Genomic DNA, 12,344 nt, shown 5'->3' with positions numbered 1-12,344 from the left:
GGTAGCCTGTCCCATTTCCACGGTTACCTGAGCACTGGGTGACAGAGTATGCATGTCAGCCAGAGAGATGCACACAAATGCCACAGTCAATTAATAATGCAACAAATCGCGATGGCACTAAAACAAACAGAGTCAATGAAAAGGCAATGGTCTTTGGTGGAGCAGAGCAGGAATACTGTTTTACTCCTAGTCTGTGTTCCTTTTAGAGCCTAACATGCAGTAATACTGTTTAACTCCTAATCTGTGTTTAAGAGCCGAACATGCAGTAATTCTGTTTTACTCCTAATCTGTGTTTAAGAGCCTAACATGCAGTAATACTGTTTTACTCCTAATCTGTGTTTAAGAGCCTAACATGCAGTAATACTGTTTTACTCCTAATCTGTGTTTAAGAGCCTAACATGCAGTAATACTGTTTTACTCCTAATCTGTGTTTTAAGAGCCTAACATGCAGAGCCTGTGTTTTAACATGCAGTAATACTGTTTTACTCCTAATCTGTGTTTAAGAGCCTAACATGCAGTAATACTGTTTAATCTGTGTTTAAGAGCCTAACATGCAGTAATACTGTTTTACTCTAATCTGTGTTTAAGAGCCTAACATGCAGTAATACTGTTTTACTCCTAATCTGTGTTTTAGAGCCTAACATGCAGTAATACTGTTTTAATCCTAATCTGTGTTTAAGAGCCTAACATGCAGTAATACTGTTTTACTCCTAATCTGTGTTTAAGAGCCTAACATGCAGTAATACTGTTTTACTCCTAATCTGTGTTTAAGAGCCTAACATGCAGTAATTCTGTTTTACTCCTAATCTGTGTTTTAGAGCCTAACATGCAGTAATACTGTTTTACTCCTAATCTGTGTTCCGCTCCACCCAGTGCATTGTGGTCCGCTCCACCCAGTGCATTGTGGTCCGCTCCACCCAGTGCATTGTGGTCCGCTCCACCCAGTGCATTGTGGTCCGCTCCACCCAGTGCATTGTGGTCCGCTCCACCCAGTGCATTGTGGTCCGCTCCACCCAGTGCATTGTGGTCTGCTCCACCCAGTGCATTGTGGTCCGCTCCACCCAGTGCATTGTGGTCCGCTCCACCCAGTGCATTGTGGTCCGCTCCTCCTAATCTGTGTTCATTTACCCAGTGGTCATGCATGTGGTCCGCTCCACCCTGTGCATTGTGGTCCGCTCCACCCAGTGCATTGTGGTCCGTGCTTGTGGTCCACCCAGTGCATTGTGGTCTGCTCCCACCAAGTGCATTGTGGTCCGCTCCACCCAGTGCATTGTGGTCCGCTCCACCCAGTGCATTGTGGTCTGCTCCCACCCAGTGCATTGTGGTCCGCTCCACCCAGTGCATTGTGGTCCGCTCCACCCAGTGCATTGTGGTCCGCTCCACCCAGTGCATTGTGGTCCGCTCCACCCAGTGCATTGTGGTCCGCTCCACCCAGTGCATTGTGGTCCGCTCCACCCCAGTGCATTGTGGTCCGCTCCACCCAGTGCATTGTGGTCCGCTCCACCCAGTGCATTGTGGTCCGCTCCACCCAGTGCATTGTGGTCTGCTCCCACCAAGTGCATTGTGGTCCGCACCACCCAGTGCATTGTGGTCTGCTCCCACCCAGTGATTTTAGTTTCAATGTGAGTAAACTTGAATAGCCCCTTCGATTTTCTAATCACGTAGAGGGCCTGGGTTGTTGCACCATAGCAACCGAAGCCCAACTTAAGTCAGTTTCTAACATTCCATAATTGGTTACTCTGAGAGTTCCTCATATTGACATAGGTTTTGGCCTAAGGCCCTTTGGTGCCAACCTTGGAAAAGTAATTCCAGTTTCTACTTCTTCCCCTATTACTTAAAAGGGATAGACCCAAATTGGTGCGGTTCTGAGCAATCTGAAAAGCCCCACCGACTATTATCAATGTCGACCATCAGTCAGGTTCTGCAACCTGCCTTTGAAACGTAGCTTGTTTGAGTTGATGCTTCCATGTGACTTTTAAAAACATCCTAAAGGATTTGGGTTGATGCATTTGAACATTAGGAGTTGACTTCTTGAACCTGGATTACACCGAGATCTATGCAGACGAATCTAGACATTCTGGTATTAATATTGAGGGTTATCATGTGTTCAGAACTGACAGACAGGGTAGAGGTGGTGGAGTGGCAATTTCCTTTGTCAAAATAAAATTGAGATACTATCTTTAGGACTTTGTCTGGGGAAATAATGTATCCATAACTGTTATGATGGCTAGAAAGACCGGTGACGTCGAACGCCGAGCACCGCCCGAACAAGGATAGGCAACGACTTCGGCAGAAGTTGACACTTTATCTGGGGAAATAATGTATCCATAACTGTTATAGGGGTCTGACGTCCTCCCTCGGCTAATCTTTGTGCTCTCGTGGAGTTAACTCGTTTGTTGTCTTCTTTTACTAAATCAGAAGTTATTATCCTGGGTGACTTCAATTATGATCGGGAAACGCAGGCTTCAGACAATCTAAAAGACACGTGCAATGATCTAAACCTAAACCCAGCTGGTGACTAAGTCTAACACGGCCCAACCCTAAATATCCTTGAAAGACAACTCTGATTGAGATTCATTTGAAATATGAGACACCAGAGAAATATGTTTCTACTGGTGTCTTCCTCGCAAGACATTAGTGACCGTTGCCCAGTTGTTTGTGTTGGACATGTGAGACTACACACATCTAAGCATCGTGTCATAACAAAGAGCTGCAGTGGACAGGCTCTGTTTTACATTATATTTATTTTAGTGACCCTTGGTTGTATTTCAGCTAACCCTTGAACCTGAATTCATTTTTTGATTTTTTTTTTTTTTTTTTTTTTTTTGGCAGATGTCTTCAATATGCTCCTTTAGAGAACAGTTCGAGGGTTAAAGGAGGATAGAATGCCCGGAACACTCCGGAACACTTCAGAAGTCTTTCATTTAAAAAAAAAAAGTATGTTTCTTGGGTCAAGGTCAGGAACAGGAGCTTAGGCCCCGGACTGGGAAGCTTTTCAGCAACTGAGAAATCATTGTTTATTAAGACAAATCAGAAATTCAAAATCTGATTATTATGTAACCTCTCATTCGGATTGTAATAGGGAACCCAGCTAAATTCTGGAAAACTGTCAAATCCCTGAAGGGCTCTACTTCCTCCTCTCTACCACAACAAATTAATTCAGCCACTGACCTCATTACGGGGAAAAATGCCATCATTGATGCACTTAATCACCATTTTATTTCAGTGGTCTCTCTCTCTCTCTCTCTCTCTCTCTCTCTCTCTCTCTCTCTCTCTCTCCACCTCTCTCTCTCTCTCTCTCTCTCCCTCTCTCTCTCTCTCTCTCTCTCTCTCTCTCTCTCTCTCTCTCTCTCTCTCTCTCTCTCTCTCTCCTCTCTCTCTCTCTCTCTCCTCTCTCTCTCTCTGTCTCTCTCTCTCTCTCTCTCTCTCTCTCTCTCTCTCTCTCTCTCCCTCTCTCTCTCTCTCTCTCTCTCTCTCTGTCTCTCTCTCTCTCTCTCTCTCTCTCTCTCTCTCTCTCTCTCTCTCTCTCTCTCTCTCTCTCTCTCTCTCTCTCTCTCTCTCCCCCTCTCTCTCTCCCCCCCTCTCTCTCTCTCTCCTCTCTCTCTGATAGGAGGAAACTCTCTGATAGTCAAAGCTCTTTTAACTGATTTACTCTCTCACAGTCAGTCATTGTGAAGCTCCCATCATTGGCTCAATAACCTTTAAGGCTATTTACAGAAACAGACGGGATGCTTCTCTCCCCCCTCTCAACTCTCTCTCTCCCCACAGTCTCTCCTCTCTCTCTCTCTCTGAAAGAACTAATCCTATTCACAATGAAACATTGTTGGGGCTAGATGCTGATAGGAGGAAACTCACTGAATGATCAGAGAAATGATAGTCAAAGCTTTTCTTTAAGGCTATTTACAGAAACAGACAGTCATGGATGCTTGTGCAACTGACACAACAAGAAATCCCTAACTGTCAGTCAGGGTGTGAACAATTGAATGTCAGTCAGTCTGTTTAAGTGTTCCTAACTGACCCATCGTTGTCTAGTCTTCAATAACCTACATTTTTATATTTAACATTGTTAGTCATTGTGAAATATTCAAACGGTCATGGAAATGATATCTTGTGCTGCCAACTCTAGTCAGGTGAATGATTGTAGTGATCGTAATGTAGTCTGATATCTTAGTCTTCCCAACCCTGTCAGTCATTGTGAATGATATCTAGTGTTCCTAACTGACAGTCATTGTGAATGATATCTAGTCTTCCTAACTGTCAGTCATTGTGAATGATATCTAGTGTTCCTAACTGTCAGTCATTGTGAATGATATCTAGTGTTCCTAACTGACAGTCATTGTGAATGATATCTAGTGTTCCTAACTGTCAGTCATTGTGAATGATATCTAGTGTTCCTAACTGTCAGTCATTGTGAATGATATCTAGTCTTCCTAACTGTCAGTCATTGTGAATGATATCTAGTCTTCCTAACTGTCAGTCATTGTGAATGATATCTAGTCTTCCTAACTGACAGTCATTGTGAATGATATCTAGTCTTCCTAACTGACAGTCATTGTGAATGATATCTAGTGTTCCTAACTGTCAGTCATTGTGAATGATATCTAGTGTTCCTAACTGTCAGTCATTGTGAATGATATCTAGTGTTCCTAACTGTCAGTCATTGTGAATGATATCTAGTGTTCCTAACTGACAGTCATTGTGAATGATATCTAGTCTTCCTAACTGTCAGTCATTGTGAATGATATCTAGTCTTTCCTAACTGAATGTATCTAGTTTCCTAACTGTCAGTCATTGTGAATGATATCTAGTTTCCTAACTCCCATTGTGAATGATATCTAGTCTTCCTAACTGGACATTGTGAATGATATCTAGTGTTCCTAACTGACAGTCATTCTAGTCTTCCTAACTGACAGTCATTGTGAATGCATATCTAGTGTTCCTAACTGTCAGTCATGTATCAGTCTTCCTAACTGTCATTGTGAATGATATCAGTCCTAACTGTCAGTCATCACAGCAAAGCCAGGAAAAACTGCCAGCGTATGCATAAGAAGGATTAAACCCATGTATTTCATGCCACTGTATCAGCGTAGGACTCTGCCTTTATGAAATATGTATTGTATTGTCATAAAGAATGTAATTTTAGCAGCAACATATTCACGTTTGATCTCCCGTGATGAAGGCCACAGGACTGAAAATGTTTTTTTTTTAAATGCAACACGCACGTCTCTGTCACTCGTCAACACAGTCGTGGGTTCACTCAAAAGGAAAATATGCTAAGAAGGATTAAACCCTACAGCAGGACCCTAAAATGGTTACCTTATATGGTAGTGTTTCCCAAACACGGTTCTTGGCCCCGCCCACCTGGGTGCAAAGAAGGATTAAACCCTTACAGCAGGACCCTAAAATGGTTACCTTATATGGTAGTGTTTCCCAAACACGGTTCTTGGCCCCGCCCACCTGGGTGCAAAGAAGGATTAAACCCTTACAGCAGGACCCTAAAATGGTTACCTTATATGGTAGTGTCTCCCAAACACGGTTCTTGGCCCCGCCCACCTGGGTGAATGTATTTTTTTTTTTTTTGGCCCTATCACAACACAGCTGATTGAAATAGTGAAGTAATTATCAAGCTTTGATTATCTCAATCAGCTGTGTAGTCCTAAGAGCAAAAAAATACAAAATAATATCCCTGAAAGACCCCAGGACCGAGTTAGTCCTATAGCATCTCTCTCAGGAAACTGATTTGGTTCCAACTTACGCCTTTATTTGTGCAGGGTTATCCTGATAGTTTAGTCATGTACATATCATTAGGTTTTAACTCACAGATATTAAATGTAACTGGAGATTATTCTCCCCCGGCTCAGCCAGTCCCTGCAAAGACTTGCATCCCAAATGGCACTTGACTATTCCCTAGTTAGTGCACTACTGTTGACTCTGGTCAAAAGCAGTGAGCTTTACAGGGACTAGGGGGCTATTTGGGTCGACGGGAAGCTGAGCCGGGGGGGACTAGTTATCTACACCAGTCTAACAAGAGGAGGAAGTCTGGGGTCTGTTTAAATAGTGGAGAGAAAAAGGTCATTAAAATACACATGATACATTTATTACCTGAGTCGGTTCTCTCTCTCTCTCCCCCCCCCTCTCTCTCTCCCTCTCTTTCTCTCTCTCCCCCTCTCTCTCTCTCTCTCTCTCCTCTCTCATCTCTCTCTCTCTCTCTCTCTCTCTCTCTCTCCCCTCTCTCTCTCCCCCCTATCTCTCCCCCCTATCTCTCTCCCTCCCTCCCTCCCTCCCTCCTCCCTCCCTCTCTCTCTCTCCCCCTCTCTCCTCTCTCTCCCTCCCCCTCCCTCCTCTGTCTCTCCCTCCCCCTCCCTCTCTCTCCCCCCCCCCTCTCCCCTCCCTCTCCCCCCCTCCCTCTCTCCTCTCCCTCCCTCCTCCCTCCATCCTCTGCCTCTAGTCCCTCTCCTCCCTCTCTCTCTCCCTCTCCCTCCCTCCCCCTCCCTCCTCTCTCATCCCTCCCTCCTCCCTCCATCTCTCTCCCTCCACCCTCTCCCTCTCCCCTCCCCCTCCCTCTCCCCTCTCCCTCTTCCTCTCTCCCTCTCTCCTCTCTCCCTCCCCCCCTCCCTCTCCCTCCCACCTCCTTCCTCTCCCTCCCCCTCCCTCTCCCTCCTAACTCCCTCCCTCCTCTCCCCTCCCTCCCTATCATATGCACACACACCTCCACTAAAATAACAGTAACAGCTTAGGTTTCAGGCTGACATTTTAAGTACTGTAACTAAGCAACAAGTTGCTGTGACCAATTCTGCCTGCAGAAGATGCTGCTGGCTTGTAAAGGAAATGTATTTGTCTTTTTTTTTGTTGCAGGAAGTAAATGTATCATCAAGATGATTGGTGGCTAATAATTGGAAATCCGATTTCCCCCTTTTTTCAACTTATTAAGGCTTTTGTCTTTAGAATAAACTAAAAGTGCTGCCTGACAAGCATTTAATAATTCACTCCAAGTTGTATTATATAAAACGTGACATGTCTAAGATCTAGAGTACGCAGCATATCGGTTGTCGTGATGCTTTTAAAAACATCACGTTGGGATGCCAGTGGGACCCAGTGTGTATTTACTGAGAAAGAGTCTCAGGTCGTCTTTTAGTCAAAAACATGTTCTACATTTTTCTACATGTGATATGATTCCCAGAGTTCGTTTACCTTTTCATCTTCAAAATGAATATTACTTACACTTAGTGGGATATGAAATAAATGAAAACTATATTGTTGGGGGGATCATACATATCAAGTATTGTGCACGATATCGTCGACTTTTACTCCATATTTATTATTTCATAGCTGTAAAAAAAAAAAAGTAAATGTTTCTGATAGTTGAACCACCCAGCCTATTCCTCCATGATGTAACTCTGATGTGATGTTGAACAGGTGGACGTGGAACAACCCAACCTATTCCTCCATGATGTAACTCTGATGTGATGTTGACCAGGTGGACGTGGAACAACCCAACCTATTCCTCCATGATGTAACTCTGATGTGATGTTGACCAGGTGGACGTGGAACAACCCAACCTATTCCTCCATGATGTAACTCTGATGTGATGTTGACCAGGTGGACGTGGAACAACCCAACCTATTCCTCCATGATGTAACTCTGATGTGATGTTGACCAGGTGGACGTGGAACAACCCAACCTATTCCTCCATCCCCTCTCCCTCCCCCCCTCCCTCCCTCTCCCCTCTCTCTCTCTCCCCCTCCCTCTCCCTCCCCCTCCCTCTCCCTCCTCCTCCCTATCATATTACTGATGTAACTCTGATGTGATGTTGACCAGGTGGACGTGGAACAACCCAACCTATTCCTCCATGATGTAACTCTGATGTGATGTTGACCAGGTGGACGTGTGAACAACCCAACCTATTCCTCCATGATGTAACTCTGATGTGATGTTGACCAGGTGGACGTGGAACAACCCAACCTATTCCTCCATGATGTAACTCTGATGTGATGTTGACCAGGTGGATGTGGAACAACCCAACCTATTCCTCCATGATGTAACTCTGATGTGATGTTGACCAGGTGGACGTGGAACAACCCAACCTATTCCTCCATGATGTAACTCTGATGTGATGTTGAACAGGTGGACGTGGAACAACCCAACCTATTCCTCCATGATGTAACTCTGATGTGATGTTGACCAGGTGGACGTGGAACAACCCAACCTATTCCTCCATGATGTAACTCTGATGTGATGTTGACCAGGTGGACGTGGAACAACCCAACCTATTCCTCCATGATGTAACTCTGATGTGATGTTGACCAGGTGGACGTGGAACAACCCAACCTATTCCTCCATGATGTAACTCTGATGTGATGTTGACCAGGTGGACGTGGAACAACCCAACCTATTCCTCCATGATGTAACTCTGATGTGATGTTGACCAGGTGGACGTGGAACAACCCAACCTATTCCTCCATGATGTAACTCTGATGTGATGTTGACCAGGTGGACGTGGAACAACCCAACCTATTCCTCCATGATGTAACTCTGATGTGATGTTGACCAGGTGGACGTGGAACAACCCAACCTATTCCTCCATGATGTAACTCTGATGTGATGTTGACCAGGTGGACGTGGAACCACCCAACCTATTCCTCCATGATGTAACTCTGATGTGATGTTGACCAGGTGGACGTGGAACAACCCAACCTATTCCTCCATGATGTAACTCTGATGTGATGTTGACCAGGTGGACGTGGAACAACCCAACCTATTCCTCCATGATGTAACTCTGATGTGATGTTGACCAGGTGGACGTGGAACAACCCAACCTATTCCTCCATGATGTAACTCTGATGTGATGTTGACCAGGTGGACGTGGAACAACCCAACCTATTCCTCCATGATGTAACTCTGATGTGATGTTGACCAGGTGGACGTGGAACAACCCAACCTATTCCTCCATGATGTAACTCTGATGTGATGTTGACCAGGTGGACGTGGAACAACCCAACCTATTCCTCCATGATGTAACTCTGATGTGATGTTGACCAGGTGGACGTGGAACAACCCAACCTATTCCTCCATGATGTAACTCTGATGTGATGTTGACCAGGTGGACGTGGAACAACCCAACCTATTCCTCCATGATGTAACTCTGATGTGATGTTGAACAGGTGGACGTGGAACAACCCAACCTATTCCTCCATGATGTAACTCTGATGTGATGTTGACCAGGTGGACGTGGAACAACCCAACCTATTCCTCCATGATGTAACTCTGATGTGATGTTGACCAGGTGGACGTGGAACAACCCAACCTATTCCTCCATGATGTAACTCTGATGTGATGTTGACCAGGTGGACGTGGAACAACCCAACCTATTCCTCCATGATGTAACTCTGATGGGATGTTGAACAGGTTGGACGTGGAACAACCCAACCTATTCCTCCATGATGTAACTCTGGGCAATAATATGTGAGACCAAGGTACCTTGTCCATCCCTCTTCCTCCACAAAGACACTGTGGACTTCACTCTTTTTTTCTCTCCCCTGTATTTTGTTTCCCCGCCTTGTTCACACCTGGCACTTTGAAGTGACTCAAATCCGATGTATATCTGATTTCGAATCTGTTCATTATTTCCTGCTGTCTGAACAGCCCCCCAAAAAAGCATGCTGGAATCTGATATTTCAAACCACATTTCAAACCAACTTCGTCGAAAACTAATCTGATTCCTGGCCGTGTGACTTGCGTCTGAATGGTCAAATCGGATGAATTGGCCCTCAGGTGGTTATTCCACGTGTGTTGTTGCCTGCTAGCTCCTCCGCTGCCAGTTAGACAAGAACATGCGATAGATAACTAGCTTGTTCAAATTGTTTTACGAACAAAATGAGTGAATGTTCCAGATAGCTACGCTACCCTTTTGAGTTCCGTGTAGAACCCTTTTGAGTTCCGTGTAGAACCCTTTTGAGTTCCGTGTAGAACCCTTTTGAGTTCCGCGTAGAATCCTTTTGAGTTCCGTGTAGAACCCTTTTGAGTTCCGTGTAGAACCCTTTTGAGTTCCGTGTAGAACCCTTTTGAGTTCCGTGTAGAACCCTTTTGAGTTCCGCGTAGAACCCTTTTGAGTTCCGCGTAGAACCCTTTTGAGTTCCGTGTAGAACCCTTTTGAGTTCCGTGTAGAACCCTTTTGAGTTCCGTGTAGAACCCTTTTGAGTTCCGTGTAGAACCCTTTTGAGTTCCGTGTAGAACCCTTTTGAGTTCCGTGTAGAACCCTTTTGAGTTCCGTGTAGAACCCTTTTGAGTTCCGTGTAGAACCCTTTTGAGTTCCGTGTAGAACCCTTTTGAGTTCCGTGTAGAACCCTTTTGAGTTCCGTGTAGAACCCTTTCTACAGAAGGTTCTACGTGGAACCCAGAAGGCTTATCCTATGAGGACAGTTAGTTGTCTTCTGTAGTCAGCCAGAAAGGACCTGTTGTGAAGGTTGAATCACGTTATCCTTGGAGATAAAAAATAAAGAAAAAAAAAGAGTTCTTAATTTTAACCTGTGATTATTAACATTCAAAGCAACTGGGAAACATCCACGGCAGGCATTGTTGTCACCGTAGCCTGCGGAATAACTTCTGAACGAGCACGAGCACCACCACGGCCAATCAGCTTACGCCGCTGTGCACACACCCACCGTTACTATGACAACAAGAGTACTTCCGGGTTGGAGCGAGCGGTCGCATCGCACTTCGCTCCGCAGGTAGTTTAACTTTTTCATTACATTTCATTACATTTCATTATAGTACAACGGTTGATTTGTCTAATCTTAGCAATTTCTTCTTAGCTAGCTACATAGCCGTCCTTGTATCAGAGATAATTGCATAATTATCGTATTTCGTCGCCCTAACGTAGCCTTCACTGCTATTCGCCCAGCAGCTAGCAAACGCCCACAGATTAGCATCACTGTAGTGCTATTACACTATTACACTCAGCTGAACGACTTGATTAGTTTAGTGTTAGCTAGCTACATAGCTGTCTTTGTATCCAAGATAATTGTGTAGTTTAGAGTGTGTAGTCTTGGAGTGATTATCTTAATTTACCGAGGTTCGCTAGCCAGCTATTTGTCGTCCTTAACGTAGGAGACTCTGCTAGCTAGCCAACAGCTAACAGCTAACAGCTAGCCAACGTCTACTGAATAGCACTCAACAACCCGGTCGCAGTCACAGGTAGTATCACATTTTCATTTCATTTCATTACAGTACAACGGTTTGATTTGTTTGATCGTAGCTAGCTACATAGCCGTCTTTGTATCAAAGATAATTGTGTAGTCTAGAGCGATTTTCTAGGTTAGCTAGCCAGCTATTGTCGTTCTTTTAACGCAACGTAACGTAAACAACACTGCTAGCTAGCCAGCTAGCCCCCGAATAGCAGCACTGCAGAAACTATTACACTCAACGGAACGACTTGATTAGTGTAGTGTCAACAACGCAGCTACTGCCAGCTAGCCTACTTCAGCAGTACTGTATCATTTTAATCATTTTAGTCAATAAGATTCTTGCTACGTAAGCTTAACTTTCTGAACATTCGAGACGTGTAGTCCACTTGTCATTCCAATCTCCTTTGCATTAGCGTAGCCTCTTCTGTAGCCTGTCAACTATGTGTCTGTCTATCCCTGTTCTCTCCTCTCTGCACAGACCATACAAACGCTCCACACCGCGTGGCCGCGGCCACCCTAATCTGGTGGTCCCAGCGCGCACGACCCACGTGGAGTTCCAGGTCTCCAGTAGCCTCTGGAACTGCCGATCTGCGGCCAACAAGGCAGAGTTCATCTCAGCCAATGCCTCCCTCCAGTCCCTCGACTTCTTGGCACTGACGGAAACATGGATCACCACAGACAACACTGCTACTCCTACTGCTCTCTCTTCGTCCGCCCACGTGTTCTCGCACACCCCAAGAGCTTCTGGTCAGCGGGGTGGTGGCACCGGGATCCTCATCTCTCCCAAGTGGTCATTCTCTCTTTCTCCCCTCACCCATCTGTCTATCGCCTCCTTTGAATTCCATGCTGTCACAGTTACCAGCCCTTTCAAGCTTAACATCCTTATCATTTATCGCCCTCCAGGTTCCCTCGGAGAGTTCATCAATGAGCTTGATACCTTGATAAGCTCCTTTCCTGAGGACGGCTCACCTCTCACAGTGCTGGGCGACTTTAACCTCCCCACGTCTACCTTTGACTCATTCCTCTCTGCCTCCTTCTTTCCACTCCTCTCCTCTTTTGACCTCACCCTCTCACCTTCCCCCTACTCACAAGGCAGGCAATACGCTCGACCTCATCTTTACTAGATGCTGTTCTTCCACTAACCTCATTGCAACTCCCCTC

The sequence above is a fragment of the Oncorhynchus keta genome, unplaced genomic scaffold (assembly GCF_023373465.1).
Source record: "Oncorhynchus keta strain PuntledgeMale-10-30-2019 unplaced genomic scaffold, Oket_V2 Un_scaffold_2818_pilon_pilon, whole genome shotgun sequence".
In the NCBI taxonomy this organism is placed as follows: Eukaryota; Metazoa; Chordata; class Actinopteri; order Salmoniformes; family Salmonidae; genus Oncorhynchus; species Oncorhynchus keta.
This window is presented reverse-complemented; position numbering follows the sequence as displayed.